Source organism: Rhinopithecus bieti, unplaced genomic scaffold (assembly GCF_001698545.2).
Source record: "Rhinopithecus bieti isolate Rb0 unplaced genomic scaffold, ASM169854v2 scaffold_2723, whole genome shotgun sequence".
Taxonomy (NCBI): Eukaryota; Metazoa; Chordata; class Mammalia; order Primates; family Cercopithecidae; genus Rhinopithecus; species Rhinopithecus bieti.
Window position 1 is genome coordinate 3539710 of NW_016804119.1, and position 16610 is coordinate 3556319.

At 41.4% G+C, this 16610-nt stretch overlaps 1 protein-coding gene across 1 annotated transcript in view; it reads left to right on the forward strand.

The window, feature by feature from the left end:
- The window catches only part of ZNF577 (zinc finger protein 577), a 58817-nt gene extending 42675 nt beyond the window's left edge, over positions 1–16142 (forward strand). Inside the window, exons 8-9 of the transcript XR_001883988.1 lie at positions 14310–14492; positions 15504–16142. The gene's annotated coding sequence lies outside the window, so the exon portion shown is untranslated. The remainder of the gene's footprint in view (positions 1–14309; positions 14493–15503) is intronic.
- Positions 16143–16610: the final 468 nt, after the last annotated feature.

Sequence of the window (16610 nt, forward strand, 5' to 3'; positions counted from 1 at the left end):
GCCACCGCGCCCGGCTACCTAAAAATTTTAAAATCCAGCGACACATAAGAGTGATGGAAGAAAAAAGCATGAGGTTAATATGAGGTGAGTTTATGGCTATATATTTCAAGTTTGTGTCACACAGAAACTTTTGATTTGTTATGATAATATGCCATTGCTTTGGTGGTTCCTCAAAAACTTAAATCCAGAATTACCATATGACCCAGGAATTCCATTCCTAAGTAAAATACCCATGAGAATTGAAAACAGGTACTCAACCAAATATTTGTCCATGAATGTTTATAGCACTGTTCACAATAGCCAAAATAGCATTTGGTTGAAAAACTCAAATGCTTGTCGAAGGATGAATAAATAAAATGTGCTACATGCCTGTACACATGAATACATAAATGAATATTCAGCTGTACAAATGAATGAAGTACTGATGACATGTTGCATGAATGAGCCCCAAAAACATTATACTAAGTGAAAGAAGCCAAATGCAAATTCCACATTTTATACTTTCATTTATATCAAATCCTCTGAATAGGTAAATCCATAGAGAAATAAAGCAAATTAGTGGTTACTGGGCACTAGAGGGGAAGGGAGAATGGAAACCATCTGTGTAGTATATAGTATGTATGGGGTTTTCTTTTAGAATGATGAAAATGTTTTTGAACTAGTTAGAGATGGTGGTTGCATAATATTGTAAATGTACTAAACTTCACTGAATTGTACACTGAAATTGTTAATATTTGAATTTTTATATGAAGAAAACTATATTTAAAAAAAAAAATATTGCATGAACTCTGGCACTTCAAATGATCTTTTTTTTTTTTTAACAAAATGAGACTTACTTGACTGAATCGTCTATAAAACTTCTAGTGAGTATTCTAGTTATTAAAATCAAGGTTTTATTACCTCCATGTGAAATAACTGACCTATTTTAGTTATCAGTGAAACCTATTGTTTTGCAAGGAATTCTGTAAAAATGTACCAGCAAAGTCTTGCTTATTTTTTTCTCCAGATTTTTGCCCCTTCCCCACTTTGTTTGACAGTTGTCAAGAAACCTTTTCTTCACCATTTTATTATGAAAATCTTCAGACATAAAGATGTTTAAGGAATACTAAAGTAAACACTAATCTGGATTTGACCATTGCAACATTTTTCTGTGTGTGTTTGTGTGTGTCATATATTCTGACAACCTCCTATTCACCCTGGTGGGTGAGGGAGGGATCCCCTACCCTAAATGGTAAGGCATGGCTGAACACAACACCTGACACTGGCTAGTTGAAATTGACAGCAGTTTATTAGTCACAGATACTCACAGCCTGAGAGGGATGGTCATTGCATATAGGTATTGCACTCAGGAATAGAGTGAACAGGCACGGAGATTGTGAGAAGTAGGCTTTATAGTAATGGAGAGGGTGATGTGCCCATGGTTTCCGTGGAAGAATGCAATTGCTTTGTATAATTTCATGGGCTGAATATCGATTGAGGACCACGTTGGGTGCAGCTTGTTCACCTGATTGGGAAGTTGGCTGGCTGGGAGCCTTTCCTGTGCAGTGGAGCCTTTCCTGTGCAGAGCATATCTGGTGAGAGTAAGGGAATTCAGCAATAGGCTTTCAGGGCTCTGTAAAGCTCAGAGACTAAAAGGCCAGACACAGTGGTCTGCACCTGTAATCCCAGCACTTTGGGAGGCCAAAGTTGGAGGATCCCTTGAGCCCCAGAGTTTGAGACCAGCCTGGGCAACACAGCGAGACTCCATCTCTATAAAACATTTAAAAATAATAATTTTAGAAAGATTTAAAAGCAGCACATGAGATAATAGGTTCTTAGAGTTCTGTGTATGTGTGTGTGTGTGTGTACAGATATATATGTATCTTGTGTGTGTGTGTGTGCAGATATATATGTATCTATGTATTTCTGGTGAGCAGCCTGAAAGCTACAGTCACTTGCCACTTGAGCAGTTTTCAGACAGTCACCCACCTGAGAACTGGTGGATGGATGAGGTTCAAAGACAGAGCTTTGAAGAACATTGGTTTATCCTGTTTTCTGTATTGGTTCACCAACCTACTAATAAAAATCTTTGTTCTTATACATGTAGAGGCCCTTCGGCATATCCCCAATTCTGTCAAGATACAAAATTGTGGTCTATGCTCTTCTAAAAATCCTGAAACGTCTACTACAAAATACACATTTATTCTCTTTTCTTTCTTTCTTTCTTTCTTTCTTTCTTTCTTTCTTTCTTTCTTTCTTTCTTTCTTTCCTTTTTTTTTTTTTTTTTTTTTTTTTGGAGATGGAGTCTCGCTCTGTCGCCAGGCTGGAGTGCAGTGGCATGATCTCGGTTCACTGCAGCCTCCAGCTCCCGAGTTCAAGCAATTCTCCTGCCTCAGCCTCCTGAATAGCTGGGATTACAGGCGTGTGCCACGACACCCAGCTAATTTTTGTATTTTTAGTAGAGATGGGGTTTTGCCATGTTAGCCAGGATGGTCTTGATCTCTTGACCTCATGTTCTGCCTGCCTCGGCCTCCCAAAGTGCTGAGATTACACAAAATACACATTTCTATTGACTTTCCCGGATGTTGTGTTCATGGGACTCATGGTTGGAGCTAGTATCTACATGGTACTCCTCCTACATAGACACCACTGGAGAGTGAGGCATACTCACACCCTCAGCAACTCCTACAGATTCTCCCCTGAGGCAAAAGCCATTCAAATCATGCTGCTTCTAGGAAGTACTTTCATTTTGTTTTACTTCTTCAATTTTGTCCTGCTCATTTATAATGCTGTTCTTTTCCAATCAAGCCTCTGGCTGCAGCATACTACCACCTTTCAGGCATCATGTTATCCCTCCCTCAGCCCCCTGATCTTGATGCTTTGAGGTCTCTGAGCACCAAGTTTCTGGTCTTAAATGGTGAAAAAAAAATCCAAAATTACTGATGGTCCTGTTCACAACAGTGCCTCTTCAAAGAATCTGGTTATTCACTTAATAAAGCAAGGATGTGTGAAAGGGGCCAGCCTCTCCACACCTGTGGGTGTTTCTCGTCAGGTGGGACGAGAGGCTGAGAAGAGAAGTAAGACACAGAGACAAAGTATAGACAAAGAACAGTGGGCCCAGGGGACTGACGCTCAGCATACGGAGGACCTGCGCCGGCACCAGTCTCTGAGTTCCCTCAGTATTTATTGATCACTATCTTTACTGTCTTGGAGAGGAGAATGTGGCAGGACTATAGGGTAATAGTGGGGAGAGGGTCAGCAGGAAAACATGTGAGCAAAGGTCTCCGTGTCATAAATAAGTTTAAGGAAAGGTGCTGTGCTTTGATGTGCACGTACACAAACATCTCAGTGCATTAAAGAGCAGTATTTGCCGCCAGCATGTCTCAACTCCAGCCCTAAGGCGGTTTTCTCCTAGCTCAGTAAATAGAACACACAATCGGGTTTTACACCAAGACATTCCATTCCCAGGGACGTGCAGGAGACAGATACCTTCCTCTTATCTCAGCTGCAAAGAGGCCTTCCACTTTCACTCATCCTCCTCACACAGACCCTTATCGGGTGTCGGGCTGGGGGATGGTCAGGTCTTTCTCTTCCCACGAGGCCATATCTCAGGCAATCACATGGGGAGAAAGCTTGGACAATACCTGGCTTTCCTAGGCAGAGGTCCCTGTGGCCTTCTGCAGTGTATTGTGTCCGTGGGTACTCGAGATAGAGAATGGCGATGACTTTTACCAAGCATATTGCCTTCAAGCACTTTTTTAATGAAGCACATCCTGCACAGCCCTAAATCCATTAAACCTTGAGTCAACACAGCATATGTCTGTGCAAGCACAGGGTTGGGGCTAGGGTTACAGATTAACAGCATCTCAAGGCAGAAGAATTTCTCCTATTACAGAACAAAATGGAGTTCCTTATGTCTACTTCTTTCTACATAGACACAGTAACAGTCTGAACTGTCTTTCTTTTCCCCACAGATGTGTGGATGTCTAGAATATGACAGACATGCACCTAAGATACGGATAATTAAATGATTTGCATGACATTGACTTAGCGACTAGAGGCTTTACTCAGAAAGCAGGCATATAACCAAATAAACACAAACTGTGTGTTAGCATTATTCTGATGCTCTCTGTATTTTTCCTTTGAGATACTTGATGGAAGCATGGAGGTGAGGTTGGGTACAAATAATCTGGGGATATATTTGAATTTTTAACAGTTCATTAGCACAACTATTAAATTGGTGCAGTATTATGTATTGATAAACAGTAATGGCTTTGTGCATCAACTGTATAACCCATGATAAACCATTTAATCATTAGAAGAATTAGGGTATTTACTTGTAAAATTAATAAATTTTATCCTAGAGATTACTGTGCAAAAAATAAATTACAGGATAAGGCGTGATGTCCAGAATAGCAGAGGCAAGGCCTCTGTATATCCATTCTTCATTAAATCAACATAAATATCATCACAGTCAATTTTGGAAAATAACCAAAGGCTTACAATATTTTGAACAGCATTTTTTTTTTTTTATTTTTTAAGAAAAACATTTTGAACTTCATTAAAAATACTGGGGTATGTGGAATTTTGGCCTACTTCCATATCCCTTTCCCCAGATCTGCATTACCTTGGGAAAACAGCAGCCTCAGAACCACAGTAGCCGTGAAAACCATCAGCCTTGCAACCAGCACCCTTACATCAGAGGAGACAAATAAGCTTGGAAATCCTCAAAAAGCCTCATACTCAGAGCAATGTCATTATGTATCTTATCTTACAGCTCCGTGATGCAGTTCCATTCTTTGTCCTAAGTCATTCTTTCACCTGACTCAAAGCTGACTCGAAAGGAAAAGTACGATACTAGGGCACTGGTAAAAAAAAATATCAGCTTCAATTGTTTAACATTGTAGTAGCCTAAGCCTGCAGTACCGTTAGGGAGCAAACAAGAGGTCTGAAAAATTGTTAAAGGGACATCTGAAGAACAAGTTGTTAATAGGGAGCTCTTGAATACTCTGACATATTCCTGAGGATCTAGAAGGCCCAACACATACACAGGGATGTGTGCATGCCCTTGAGATACCTGAGGGTACCAGTAGTTCACCTCTGGCTGATCTTGAAGCCCTTGAGAAAAAGGAAGAGAAGGCTAAAGTAGACTTATAAACTGCTTGAGCATTGAAGTAGACACACACATACACACACACACACACACACACACACACACACACACACAGCGCCCTCAGCAAAGAGTGGAAAACTTACCGGCTCAAAGAAATGAAGGAAATCTTGATTCATCATTAGCTAACCAAGAAGAGACTTCAAGTGACTGCACACTGCAGGGAATACATGAATTACTCCAGGAATGCCACTAAACAAACTGGAGCAACAACAGCAACAATAAACCCTGGGCAGAGAGGGAGTCTGATTTCCAAAGTAACAACTTTATATGATCTAAAATTTCTACATTCAACAAAAATTTGTGACACACAAAAAATCAGAAAAGTATAGTCCATACTCAGGGAATGAGGTTGTCAACTGAAACTACCCCTGAAGAGGCTCATGCGCCAGACTTAATATGCGAAGATTAAAAGTCAGCTATGTTAAATATGTTCAAGGAGCTGAAGCAAACCATGTATAAAGACCTACGAAGTAGCAGCAAAGATAACAGGTCTCAACAACAGATCTGAGCTGGCAGAAGGGAGAATAAGCAAACACGGAGCTGGGTCAATGGAAATCACCAGTCTGTGGAACAGGAAGAAGTGAAACAGAAAAAAAGTGAAAAACATAAAGTGAATGGACCCTCAGAAACATATGGCATACCTTCCAGCATACCAACATATATGTAATGTAAGTCTCAGAGCATGAATAAAGGGAATAAGAAACAGAATATTTGAAGAAATAATGGCCAAACCTTCCCAAATTTGATGAAAATTATTCTGTCCATCTAAGAAGGTCAATACATTTCAAATAGGCTGGCACTATGGCTCTCACCTGTGAACCCAGTACTTTGGGAAGCCGAGATTGGAGGATTGCTTGAGTCCAGGAGTTCAAGAGAAGCATGGGCAACATAGCGAGACCTCATCTCTTTAAAAAAAAAAAAAAAAATGGCTGGGCATGGTGGCGCATGCCTGTAGTCCCAGCTACTCAGGAGACTGAGGCAGGAGGATTGCCTGAGCTCAGGAGGTCAAGACTACAGTGAGCCATGATCGTGCCACTGCACCCCATCTGGAGTGACAGAGTGAGATCCTGTCTCAAAAAAAAAAAAAAAAAAAATCTAAATAGCATAAATTCATTACCTTCTCCACAGGCTTCCATCCTGGTAAACTAAACAGAAACCTGGTCTTTCCCAGATGGGTGCAGAATGGATTATTATCAGATGAGCACTGAGAATATTTATGCCAATGATATATGATAGACAGAACCTCCACTTTATTCTTGGATTTCCTGCTACACAGAAAACAAGCAACCCAAGAATCAATTATGTACAATCTAGTATCAGTCACTGGTAGATTTCTCAAGGTTTTTATTATAAAAATTTTCAGACATATAGAAAAACTTAAAAGAATAGTATAGCAGAGACCCTTACATACATCACATAGATTCAACAAATGTTAATTTTTGCCATATTTGCTTTATTTTCTACCTATAATCTATCACTCTTCTATCCAATTTGCTTCTTTTGACTGAACTATTTGAAGGTAAATAGCAGACATCATAACCCTTCACCCACAGATGCCTCAACTTGGATCTTACAATAATGTATTGTCTTACAAAGCACAACACCGTCATGATGTCAATCCTTTAAGGGTGTGGTACTTAAGAAAGAAGGGGGCTGGCCGGGCGCGGTGGTTCAAGCCTGTAATCCCAGCACTTTGGGAGGCCGAGACGGGCGGATCACAAGATCAGGAGATCGAGACCATCCTGGCTAACCCAGTGAAACCCCGTCTCTACTAAAAAATACAAAAAACTAGCTGGGCAAGGTGGTGGGCGCCTGTAGTCCGAGCTACTCGGGAGGCTGAGGCAGGAGAATGGCATAAACCCAGGAGGCAGAGTTTGCAGTGAGCTGAGATCCGGCCACTGCACTCCAGCCTGGGCGACAGAGCGAGACTCCGTCTCAAAAAAAAAAAAAAAAAGGGGGGGCTTACACACTGAAGAAGACTAGCGAGCTGAAAAAGAGATACTTAGTCTCAATGAAAGTTTCAAGCAAGAAAGCAACAGTGAGACTTTCTGAAGCCAAGAAGCCCACAGATCTGGGGATATTATAGAAGGTAGCAACAGAGCCTTCATTATATTTAAAGATCATATGGCCAGGTTCAGAACCAGGCTCTGCTACATAGACTCCCATACAGTTACCTGTTCTGGAAACTGGACAGCCACTATCCTCTAGATTGGTCCAGTTGAGGACTGAAATCCTCTAATGCATCTGTAAAAAGACGAATACAATGCAGATCACCCAAGATCCAGCAGGTAAAAGAGAAAGAGAATAAATGTTAAATCTTAGGATAGTGCCATGTTTACATGAGATAACTGGCTCCTGGCTCACCTTTTACTTGTGGCTGGCCAAAAATTGTCCCTATGGGGAAGTTTGAGATAGTGGGTTCTAAGAAGTATCTGTAATTGCTGAGCAGACCACTGAAGACCCAATGGTGTTGAGTTAGAGAAAGGGAGTAAGGAGTAGGAAGTAAGAAAACTGTGTTTTGGGTCAGGGCCCATCACCCAGCTCATGCCTATAATCCCAGCACTTTGGTGAAGGGGTGGCCTGCCCCTCCACACCTGTGGGCGTTTCTCATTAGGTGGAATGAGAGACTTGAGAAAAGAAATAAGACACAGAGACAAAGTATAGAGAAAGAAAAGCGGGGCCCAGGGGACCGGCGCTCAGCTTACAGAGGACCCATGCCAGCACCGGTCTCTGAGTTCCCTTAGTATTTATTGATAATTATCTTTACCATAGAAAAGATAAGGGAGTGGCTGGACAATAGGATCATTGTAGGGAGGAAATCAGCAATAAGACGTATGAACAAAAATCCCTGTGACATGAATAAGTTTAAAGGAAAATACTGTGCCTTGAGATGGATATGCAAACTCTCCATAAACCTTTTAGCAGCATTGCTCCAGCAAGTCCCACCTTATTCCTAAAGGCGGTTTTCTCCTTGCTCAGTAAACAAAGCATACAATCGGGTTTTACACCGAGATGTTCTATTGCCCAGGGATGGGCAGGATTTTTAACCAGCAAGCTGCCTTCAGGCACTTGTTTAACAAAGACACATCCTGCACAGCCCAAAATCCATTAAACCTTGAGTCACCACAGCACATGTCTCTTGCAAGGACAAGGTTGGAGGTAAGGTCACAGTTTAACAGCATCTCAAACACAGAACTAAATGGAGTCTTTTATGTCTACTTCCTTCTATATAGACACAGTAACAGGCTGATCTCTCTTTCTTTTCCCCACATTTCCCCCTTTTCTTTTCAACAAAACCACCATTGTCATCATGACACCGAGATTACATACTTCACAAGGTAATAGAATATCACAAAGCAAGTGGAGACTGGACGAGATCACAGGATGGTGTTAAAATTAAGGTTAAAATTGCTAACGAAATTTTGGGCACGCATAGTCATTGATAACATTTTATCAGGAAATAGGGTTTGAGAGCAGACAACCTGACTGACCAAAATTTATTAGGTGGGAATTTCTTCATCCTAATAAGCCTGGGAGCACTACAGGAGGCCGGGGCTTATTTCATCCCTTCGGCTTCAACCGTAAAAGGCGGCACGCCTCCAAGGGGGTCGTTTATAGGCCTACCCTCAGAGCGCATTCTCTTTCTCAGGGATATTCCTTGCTGAGAAAAAGAATTCAGCGATATCTCTCCTATTTGTGTGCAAAAGGAGAAAAGATATGGCTCTGTTCCGTCCGGCTCACCGGCGGCCAGTTCAAGGTTATCTCCCTTGTTTCCTGAACATCACTGTTATCCTGTTCTTTTTTCAAGATGCCCAGTTTTCGTATTGTTCAAACACACGTGCTCTACAAACAATTTGTGCAGTTAAGGCAATCATCAGTGTCCTGAGGTGACATATATCCTCCTCAGCTTACAAAGAAAATGGTGGGATTAAGAGATGAAAGTAAAGATATAGGAAATTACAGAAGTATTAATTTCGGAGAACTAATAAAATGTCCATGAAATCTTCATATTTTTTGTTTTCCTGCTGTCACCACTTGATTCATCTTGCGAATCAATGGTGCTCGATTGCGGTGTTTCCGTCTCCATGGAGGCGCTTTTCTTTGCATCTCCGATGGGTTCATTGTAGAACTTCAAATGTCTAGTGGGTATCCAAACAGGAAGCTGATTTTCTCCTGGTGAAACACAAGCAAAACCTCTTCCCCAGGTTATCACCTTCCCTATTTCCCATGTCCTATTTTTGTTGTCTTTCCACCAAATCAGTTTTCCTTCATGTGGACTATTCTTTTTACCAGTAAGATGTTGTTCTGCAGAAGTAGTAGTCTGATTTCTATAAATGTTTAAAAAATTTAACGTATAGAGTGCTAGATTAAGCTGCATCTGAGGAGAGGTACACTCCTTACTGTCTCCCCCTTTTTTTTGTTTAACTAACTGAGTTTTGAGTGTTCTATTAGTTCTTTCAACTATGGCCTGTCCTTGGGAATTATAAGGAATTCCTGTTGTATGTGTAATATTCCACTGATTTAAGAATTTTTGGAAAGCTTTACTACAATAACCTGGTCCATTGTCAGTTTTAATTTTTTCTGGAACTCCCATCACAGCAAAACAAGATAATAAATGTTTTTTAACATGGGAAGTACTTTCTCCTGTCTGGCATGTTGCCCATATGAAATGTGAATAAGTATCAACTGTTACATGAACATATGATAATTTTCCAAATGAAGGTACATGGGTAACATCCATTTGCCATAATGCATTAGGACACAGACCTCTGGGATTAACTCCTGCCTCTTGAGTGGGCAGGTGTAGTACTTGACACTGGTTACAATGTTGTACAATATTTTTTGCCTGTTTCCATGTCACATCAAATTTGTTTTTTAACCCTGCTGCATTTACATGAGTCAAAGCATGAAGTTCTTGTGCTTTTATGAATGCAGAGGATACCAGTAAGTCAGCTTTTTCATTTGCTTTAGTTAAAGGTCCTGGTAAATTAGTATGTGCTCGAATATGAGTAATATAAAATGGGAAATTCCTTTTTCTTACAGTTTGTTGTAACAAATTGAACAGCTGGTTTAACTGATCATCCATGCTATATTTAATTAGAGCTGTCTCAACATCCCTTGTAGCCTGTACTACATATGCAGAATCTGATATAATATTAACAGGTTGATTAAAATCTTGTAACACTGTAATGACTGCAACCAACTCTGCCCTTTGAGCTGATTGATATTGAGTTTTGATTACTCGCTCTTTTGGCCCTGTGTAAGCCGCTTTTCCATTGCTGGAACCATCAGTAAATACTGTCAGAGCATTTTCTAAAGGTTCATGTCTGGTAATTTTAGGTAAAAATCCAAGTACTCAATTTTAAAAACTGGAAGATTTTTGTTTTTGGGTAATGATTATCAATAATTCCCACAAAATCAGCAAGGCCAATCTGCCATGCACCAGAATTGATAAAGGCTTGTTTAACTTGTTCCTTGGTTAAAGTGAAGGATTAGATCTCCCAGTCAGAGAATGGGTAGTGTTAGTTGGGGCTGACAAACCCATCAAAGTTCCCACTGGTATTTGGGGACCTGCACCAGCAGGATATGTGGAACTAATTTTAGGCAAAAACTGCCTTAACTTACAGGGCATTACTGTAGTCCCAGAAGTTGTTGACTCTGATTATGGAGAAATTCAAGTAGTTTTAATGTCACAAAATCTTTGGGGTTTTGAGCTGGGAGAATATATTGCTCAATTATTGCTTATTCTCTGCAAATCACACCCTTCTCTATGAAAGGAGAAATGAGAAAATAAAGGGTTTGGGAGCACAACTACATGGGAAATCTATCTGTCCCAACCCATAGCCTCTAATAGACCCACTTGTGTAGTACAAATTAAAGGAAAGAAATTTTATGGTCTTATGGATAAGGAAGCTGATGTGTCAGTAATATCTAAAGACAGTTGGCCCCCATCCTGGCCTTTGCAATTAACTTCTACATCCGTAGTGGGAGTAGGAACAGCTCAAAGTGTTCAACAGAACCCTGAGATTTTACCATGTCTTGGTCCGGATGGACAGTCATGTACTTTTCAGTCTCATGTTGCAAATATAGCTATCAATTTATGGGGTTGAGACTTACTTACAGCATGGGATAGGAGACTTACAAATGAAAACTTTCATAACCCAGGATTTAAAATGTTGAAGAACATGGGCTATCAGAGGGGAAAAGGTTTAGGAAAATTTCTTCAAGGAAATCCTAACCCAGTATCAGTAACGGAAAAACAGAGAGAAAAGGGATAGGATGTCAGGATTTCTGATGAGGGTCATTGATATTTCTCCTCCGCCCACTGCCTTTACCATTAGAATGGCTCAGTGAAAAACCTGTATGGGTGAATCAATGGCCCCTCTCTCAGGAGAACCTGATGCAACTTCAGCAGCTAGTAAACGAACAATGGGATGCCAGACACATAACCCTGGAATTCTCCAGTGTTTGTTATTCCAAAAAAGTCCAGAAGATGGCGACTACTACATGATTTAAGAGCTATTCGTGTACACATAAAACTGATGCGTGCCTTACAAAAAGTTTTACCATCTCCAGCGGCTATTCCAAGAGACTGGCCTCTTGTATAATAGATCTTGAGCATTGTTTCTTTACTACACCCTTACACGAGAAGAATAAGCCTGTTTTACCTTCTCTGTGTCTTCTATTAACCAAAGAGAACCTGTTTCCCATTATCAATGGAGAGTTTTACCCCAAGGCATGCTTTTTTTTTTTTTTTGAGACGGAGTCTTGCTCTGTCGCCCAGGCTGGAGTGCAGTGGCCGGATCTCAGCTCACTGCAACCTCCGCCTCCCGGGTTCACGCCATTCTCCCGCCTCAGCCTCCTGAGTAGCTGGGACCACAGGCGCCCGCCACCTCGCCCGGCTAATTTTTTTGTATTTTTAGTAGAGACGGGGTTTCACCGTGTTAGCCAGGATGGTCTCGATCTCCTGACCTCGTGATCCACCCGTCTCGGCCTCCCAAAGTGCTGGGATTACAGGCTTGAGCCACCGCGCCCGGCCACCCCAAGGCATGCTTAACAGGCCTACGCTATGTCAGCATTTTGTAGGACAGGCATTAAAGGAGCCTCGGAATATGTTTCCTACCGCTTATGTCGTTCATTTTATGGATGATATTCTTTTGGCCGCTCCTACAGATCAAAACCTACATCAGTTATTCAGAGAAACGAAGCAGGCTCTGACTAAATGGAATCTCAAAATAGCTCCAGAAAAGGTACAAATAACTTCCCCAGACCAATATTTAGGAACGATTGTTACAGAGAGAAGTGTACAGACTCAGAAAGTAGTTCTCCATAAAGACAGGTTACAGACTTTAAATGATTTTCAGCAATTATTAGGAGATATTAATTGGCTACGCCCGATGTTAGGTATTGCTACCTATCAACTTACACATCTTTACCAAACCCTGCAAGGAGATTCTTCCTTCAATTCCCGGCAGCAACTAACTAAAGAGGCAGAAGCCAAATTACAGCTTGTAGAGCAAATGTTACAGCAGAGATACGCCTCATGGCTACAACCACCAAAAGCTTTGCTTTTGTTTATTCTTCCTACCCCCACTCTCCAACGGGACTTTTGGGCCAGTTCATAGATGAGTCTGTAACAGTAATAGAATGGTTCCTTCTATCTAATCAAACAGTCAAAACCTTGCAAGTTTATCTTTCTTTAATTACACAAATTGTAACTATGGGCAGTCTTAGGTCACAAATGCTTATGGGATATGATCCTGACAAAATTATTGTTCCTTTAGACTCCCAGCAACAAGCTGCAGCTTGGGAAATGTCAACTGCCTGGCAAACCGCTTTCGCAGGCTTCATGGGTGCTATAGATAGATAACCATTACCCTCAGACAAAATTTTACGTTTAATAAAATCCATTCTTTCATTCTTCCTGTGATTAGTCATCACAAACCTATTCCAGGTGGGCACACTTGTTGTACTGATGGTTCTTCCAAAGGTCATGCCGCTATCTATGGACCAAAACATACTCAAACAATAATGATCTCGGGTTTCAGCGCAACGCTCAGAGCTAATTGCAGTCAGCTGCGAGGTTTTACAGCTCACAGCTTCAGATCCTATCAACTGCAGGGAGACGAAGGCCCATGGGATGTGAGCAACTCAGCATTCCGCTGGAGGCTATATGATCAAACAGCAAACTGTTTCTCATGGATGCAGGATGTGGGCAAACTCACACTGCCCTGCCACCAAAAGGTCTGCGGAGGGCCTCGCTTCCTGGCTCCTTGAAGTTATCTATTGAGAGTTATCTATTGAGAAATCTAGCGCCTATTGTTTTAAGAATGCAGTCTTGCAAGCCTGCTGTGAATCAAGCTGCCTGCCAACAACCACTTCCCCCCGCACCCCACTTCTCGCTATCTTTTTTGCCTAATAAATACGGAGGGCTGTGTAAAGCTCAGGGCCCTTGTCCACTAGAGGCAAGCTGCCCCCGACCCCTTCTTCCAAATGTACTCTTATCTCTTGTCTGTTATTCCCACGCTCACCCCCTTTGTTCTGTCCACCAGGGACCATGGCAGGCTACAATCAACATTGTCAACCATAAAGACAGGTTGCAGCCTTTACATGATTTTCAACAATTATTAGGAGACATTAATTGGCTACGCCCAATGTTAGGTATTGCTACCTATCAACTTATACATCTTTACCAAACCCTGCAAGGAGATTCTTCTTATTCAGCTTATGTTGTAAATGTAGCCAGTCGCATAGAAACTGCTACAGTTAAAAGTACACTAGACCCAGAACTGCTTAATTTGTTTCCGCGCTTATTCTCATATGCTGCATGCTACATGCCAAACAGGTGAGACAGCTGGTCATGCACAGTGACATTGTCTGTCATCATTTGCTCATGTGGGGATACCTAAACGATTAAAAACTGACAATGGACCCACTTATACTAGTCATGCTTTTCAAAATTTCCTACAGCTTTGGGCTATAACCCATAAAACAGGAATTCCTTATAATCCTAGAGGACAAGAAATTATAGAGCGGGCACATCAAACATTACACTGCATGCTGAAAAGACAAAAACGGGGTATAGGAGGCCAACTACCACCTCAATCAAAACTACATTTAGCCTTGCTTACTTTAAAATTTTTGACTCCTGGTACAGATGGTAAGACTCCAGCAGAAAGACATTGGCAAGTGTTAGAGGAAAAGAGGAAAGTTTATCCGGAAGTGTTATGGAAATCCCTGGAAGAAGAACAATGGAAAGGCCCGGTGGATTTACTGACATGGGGAAGAGGATATGCTTGTGTTTTACAGGAGATGGACAAGCTATGTGGGTGTCCTCAAGGTGCGTGTGACCATGGAATGGGAGACTGGAGAGACCCAGGGTGGCCAACCATGGGCCCAGTCCCTCCGGTACGAGCCATGAGTCAGCTGAACCTGAGTGCAGAGATGGAGAGAAGGCCAACTGGAGTCACGACACAGTCTTAATGTTACATTTGTAAAGAATATCACCAATTTGCAGTTTGTGTTTTTAATCCCTATGTCTATTTGGCAGCTAAGAAGGACCAGCTCCAGGTAAACAACACCCAGTTGACCTGTAAAGCTTGCCAGTTGTATCACTGCATTAATCATAGCACATTGCGATCACATAGTATCTCTACATTGATCATTTTAGGTCGCATCCCTGGGCTATGGATTCCTGTTCATCTTTCCAAGGCTTGGGCTGCCACACCTGCTTTGCATTTTGTGAAACTTCTTCTAACTCAGCTTACTCATCGTGCCCGTAGAGCCTTAAGCATAATAATTTTTGCTATCGTTTCCTTGGTCACACTAATAACTTCTGTTGTGATGTCCTCTGCAGCTTTGCATAATTCTGTTCAAATGGCTCAGTACGTAGAGAATTGGACACGTACAGACAACCAAGTGTGGCTACTTCAGAATAAAGTTAACACTGAGTTACAAACTGAAGTGGCAATGTTGAAATCCACGGTTCTGTGGTTAGGGGAACAAGTATAAAGTTTGCAGTTGCAGCAGCAATTGCGTCATCATTTTAATCACACTCATATTTGTGTAACCAACTTAGAATACAACCAAAGTGAGTATCCATGGGACCTCGTGAAAGCCCATTTGCAGGGAGCTTTCACATCCAACCTCACCTTTGATATTGGTGAATTACAAAACAAAATTCTTCATTTAAATAGGCAAACTCAAGAATTTCAGCCTTCTTTAGAAGGCTGGACTGAATTCCAGGAAGGCCTGGAGAACCTCAACCCTTGGACCTATCTAAAGTACCACAGTAACATCTTACATGTAGTTCTTGGAATAATGTTGTTTCATCTCTATCTTCTGTTTATAGTCTATAAAATCGGATGGACCGCCAATTGGAGTATGAGAACTGCCCAGAAAGAGAGATATGCAGGGAGCCGAAGGCCCGTGGGACGTGACCAACTCAGCATTCCACTTGAGGCTATATGATCAAAGAGCAAACTGTTTATCATGAATACAGGATGTGAGCAGACTCACAACAGCTCCTGCCACCAGAAGGTTTGCAGAGGGCAGTCGCTTCCTGGCGCCGAGCTCTTTGAAGTTATCTACTGGGACATCTAGAGAATGCAGTCTTGCAAGCCTGCTCTGGACCAACCAGCTGACCTCTTCTTCCACCCCACTTCTCACTATCTCTTTTGCCTAATAAATATGGAGGGCTGTGTAAAGCTCAGGACCCTTGCCCACTAGAGGCAAGGTGCCCCCTGACCCCTTCTTCCAAATATACTATTTTGTCTCTTGTCTTTTATTCCCACGTTCACCCCCCTTTGTTCAGTCCACCAGGGATCATGGCAAGTTACATAGTGGCGCCCCGAACAGCGACAGAATCGGGTGCTCAACAGATCCTCCTCATGTATAATTTGAGCCCCAATGTAAAATCCATAAATTTTGTCAATTTGAGAATTTTGCTGTCGTTGAAGTTAAGTTAGTACCTATGTTGTAAAGGCACAAAACCAAATCAGTGCATTTTATCTTTTGTTATATAATTTTTTGGTATAAAAATTAATATATGAATTTTGAATTGCCAAATAAATCAAATTGTAAAACTGTTTTGATGTGGTTATATATTAAATGTATGTAATCCACCTATTTGTCATATATTTACATGAAAATATATACATATATACATACGATGTATTGAATTTCCTTTTATCACCCTCCCATTAGAAGTTTGTTCATAAATCAGTAAGTATTCTAGGGCTAGGATTATGTTTCCTAGACCTGGATTCTGCTCAGTACTTAAAGTTCTTCTTTTTTTTTCTTGGACTCATGACTGTGGTGTAGAACTGGAAACTGTGTCAAGGGTGACCGAGCCCTGAGCCTCATATGAGAAAATTAAGCTTGTATTCAGACTGGATGCCAAGGCAACAGACCCTTACAAGCATTCACTGCAGTGAAGAAGGGTGATGAATGTTGGGTA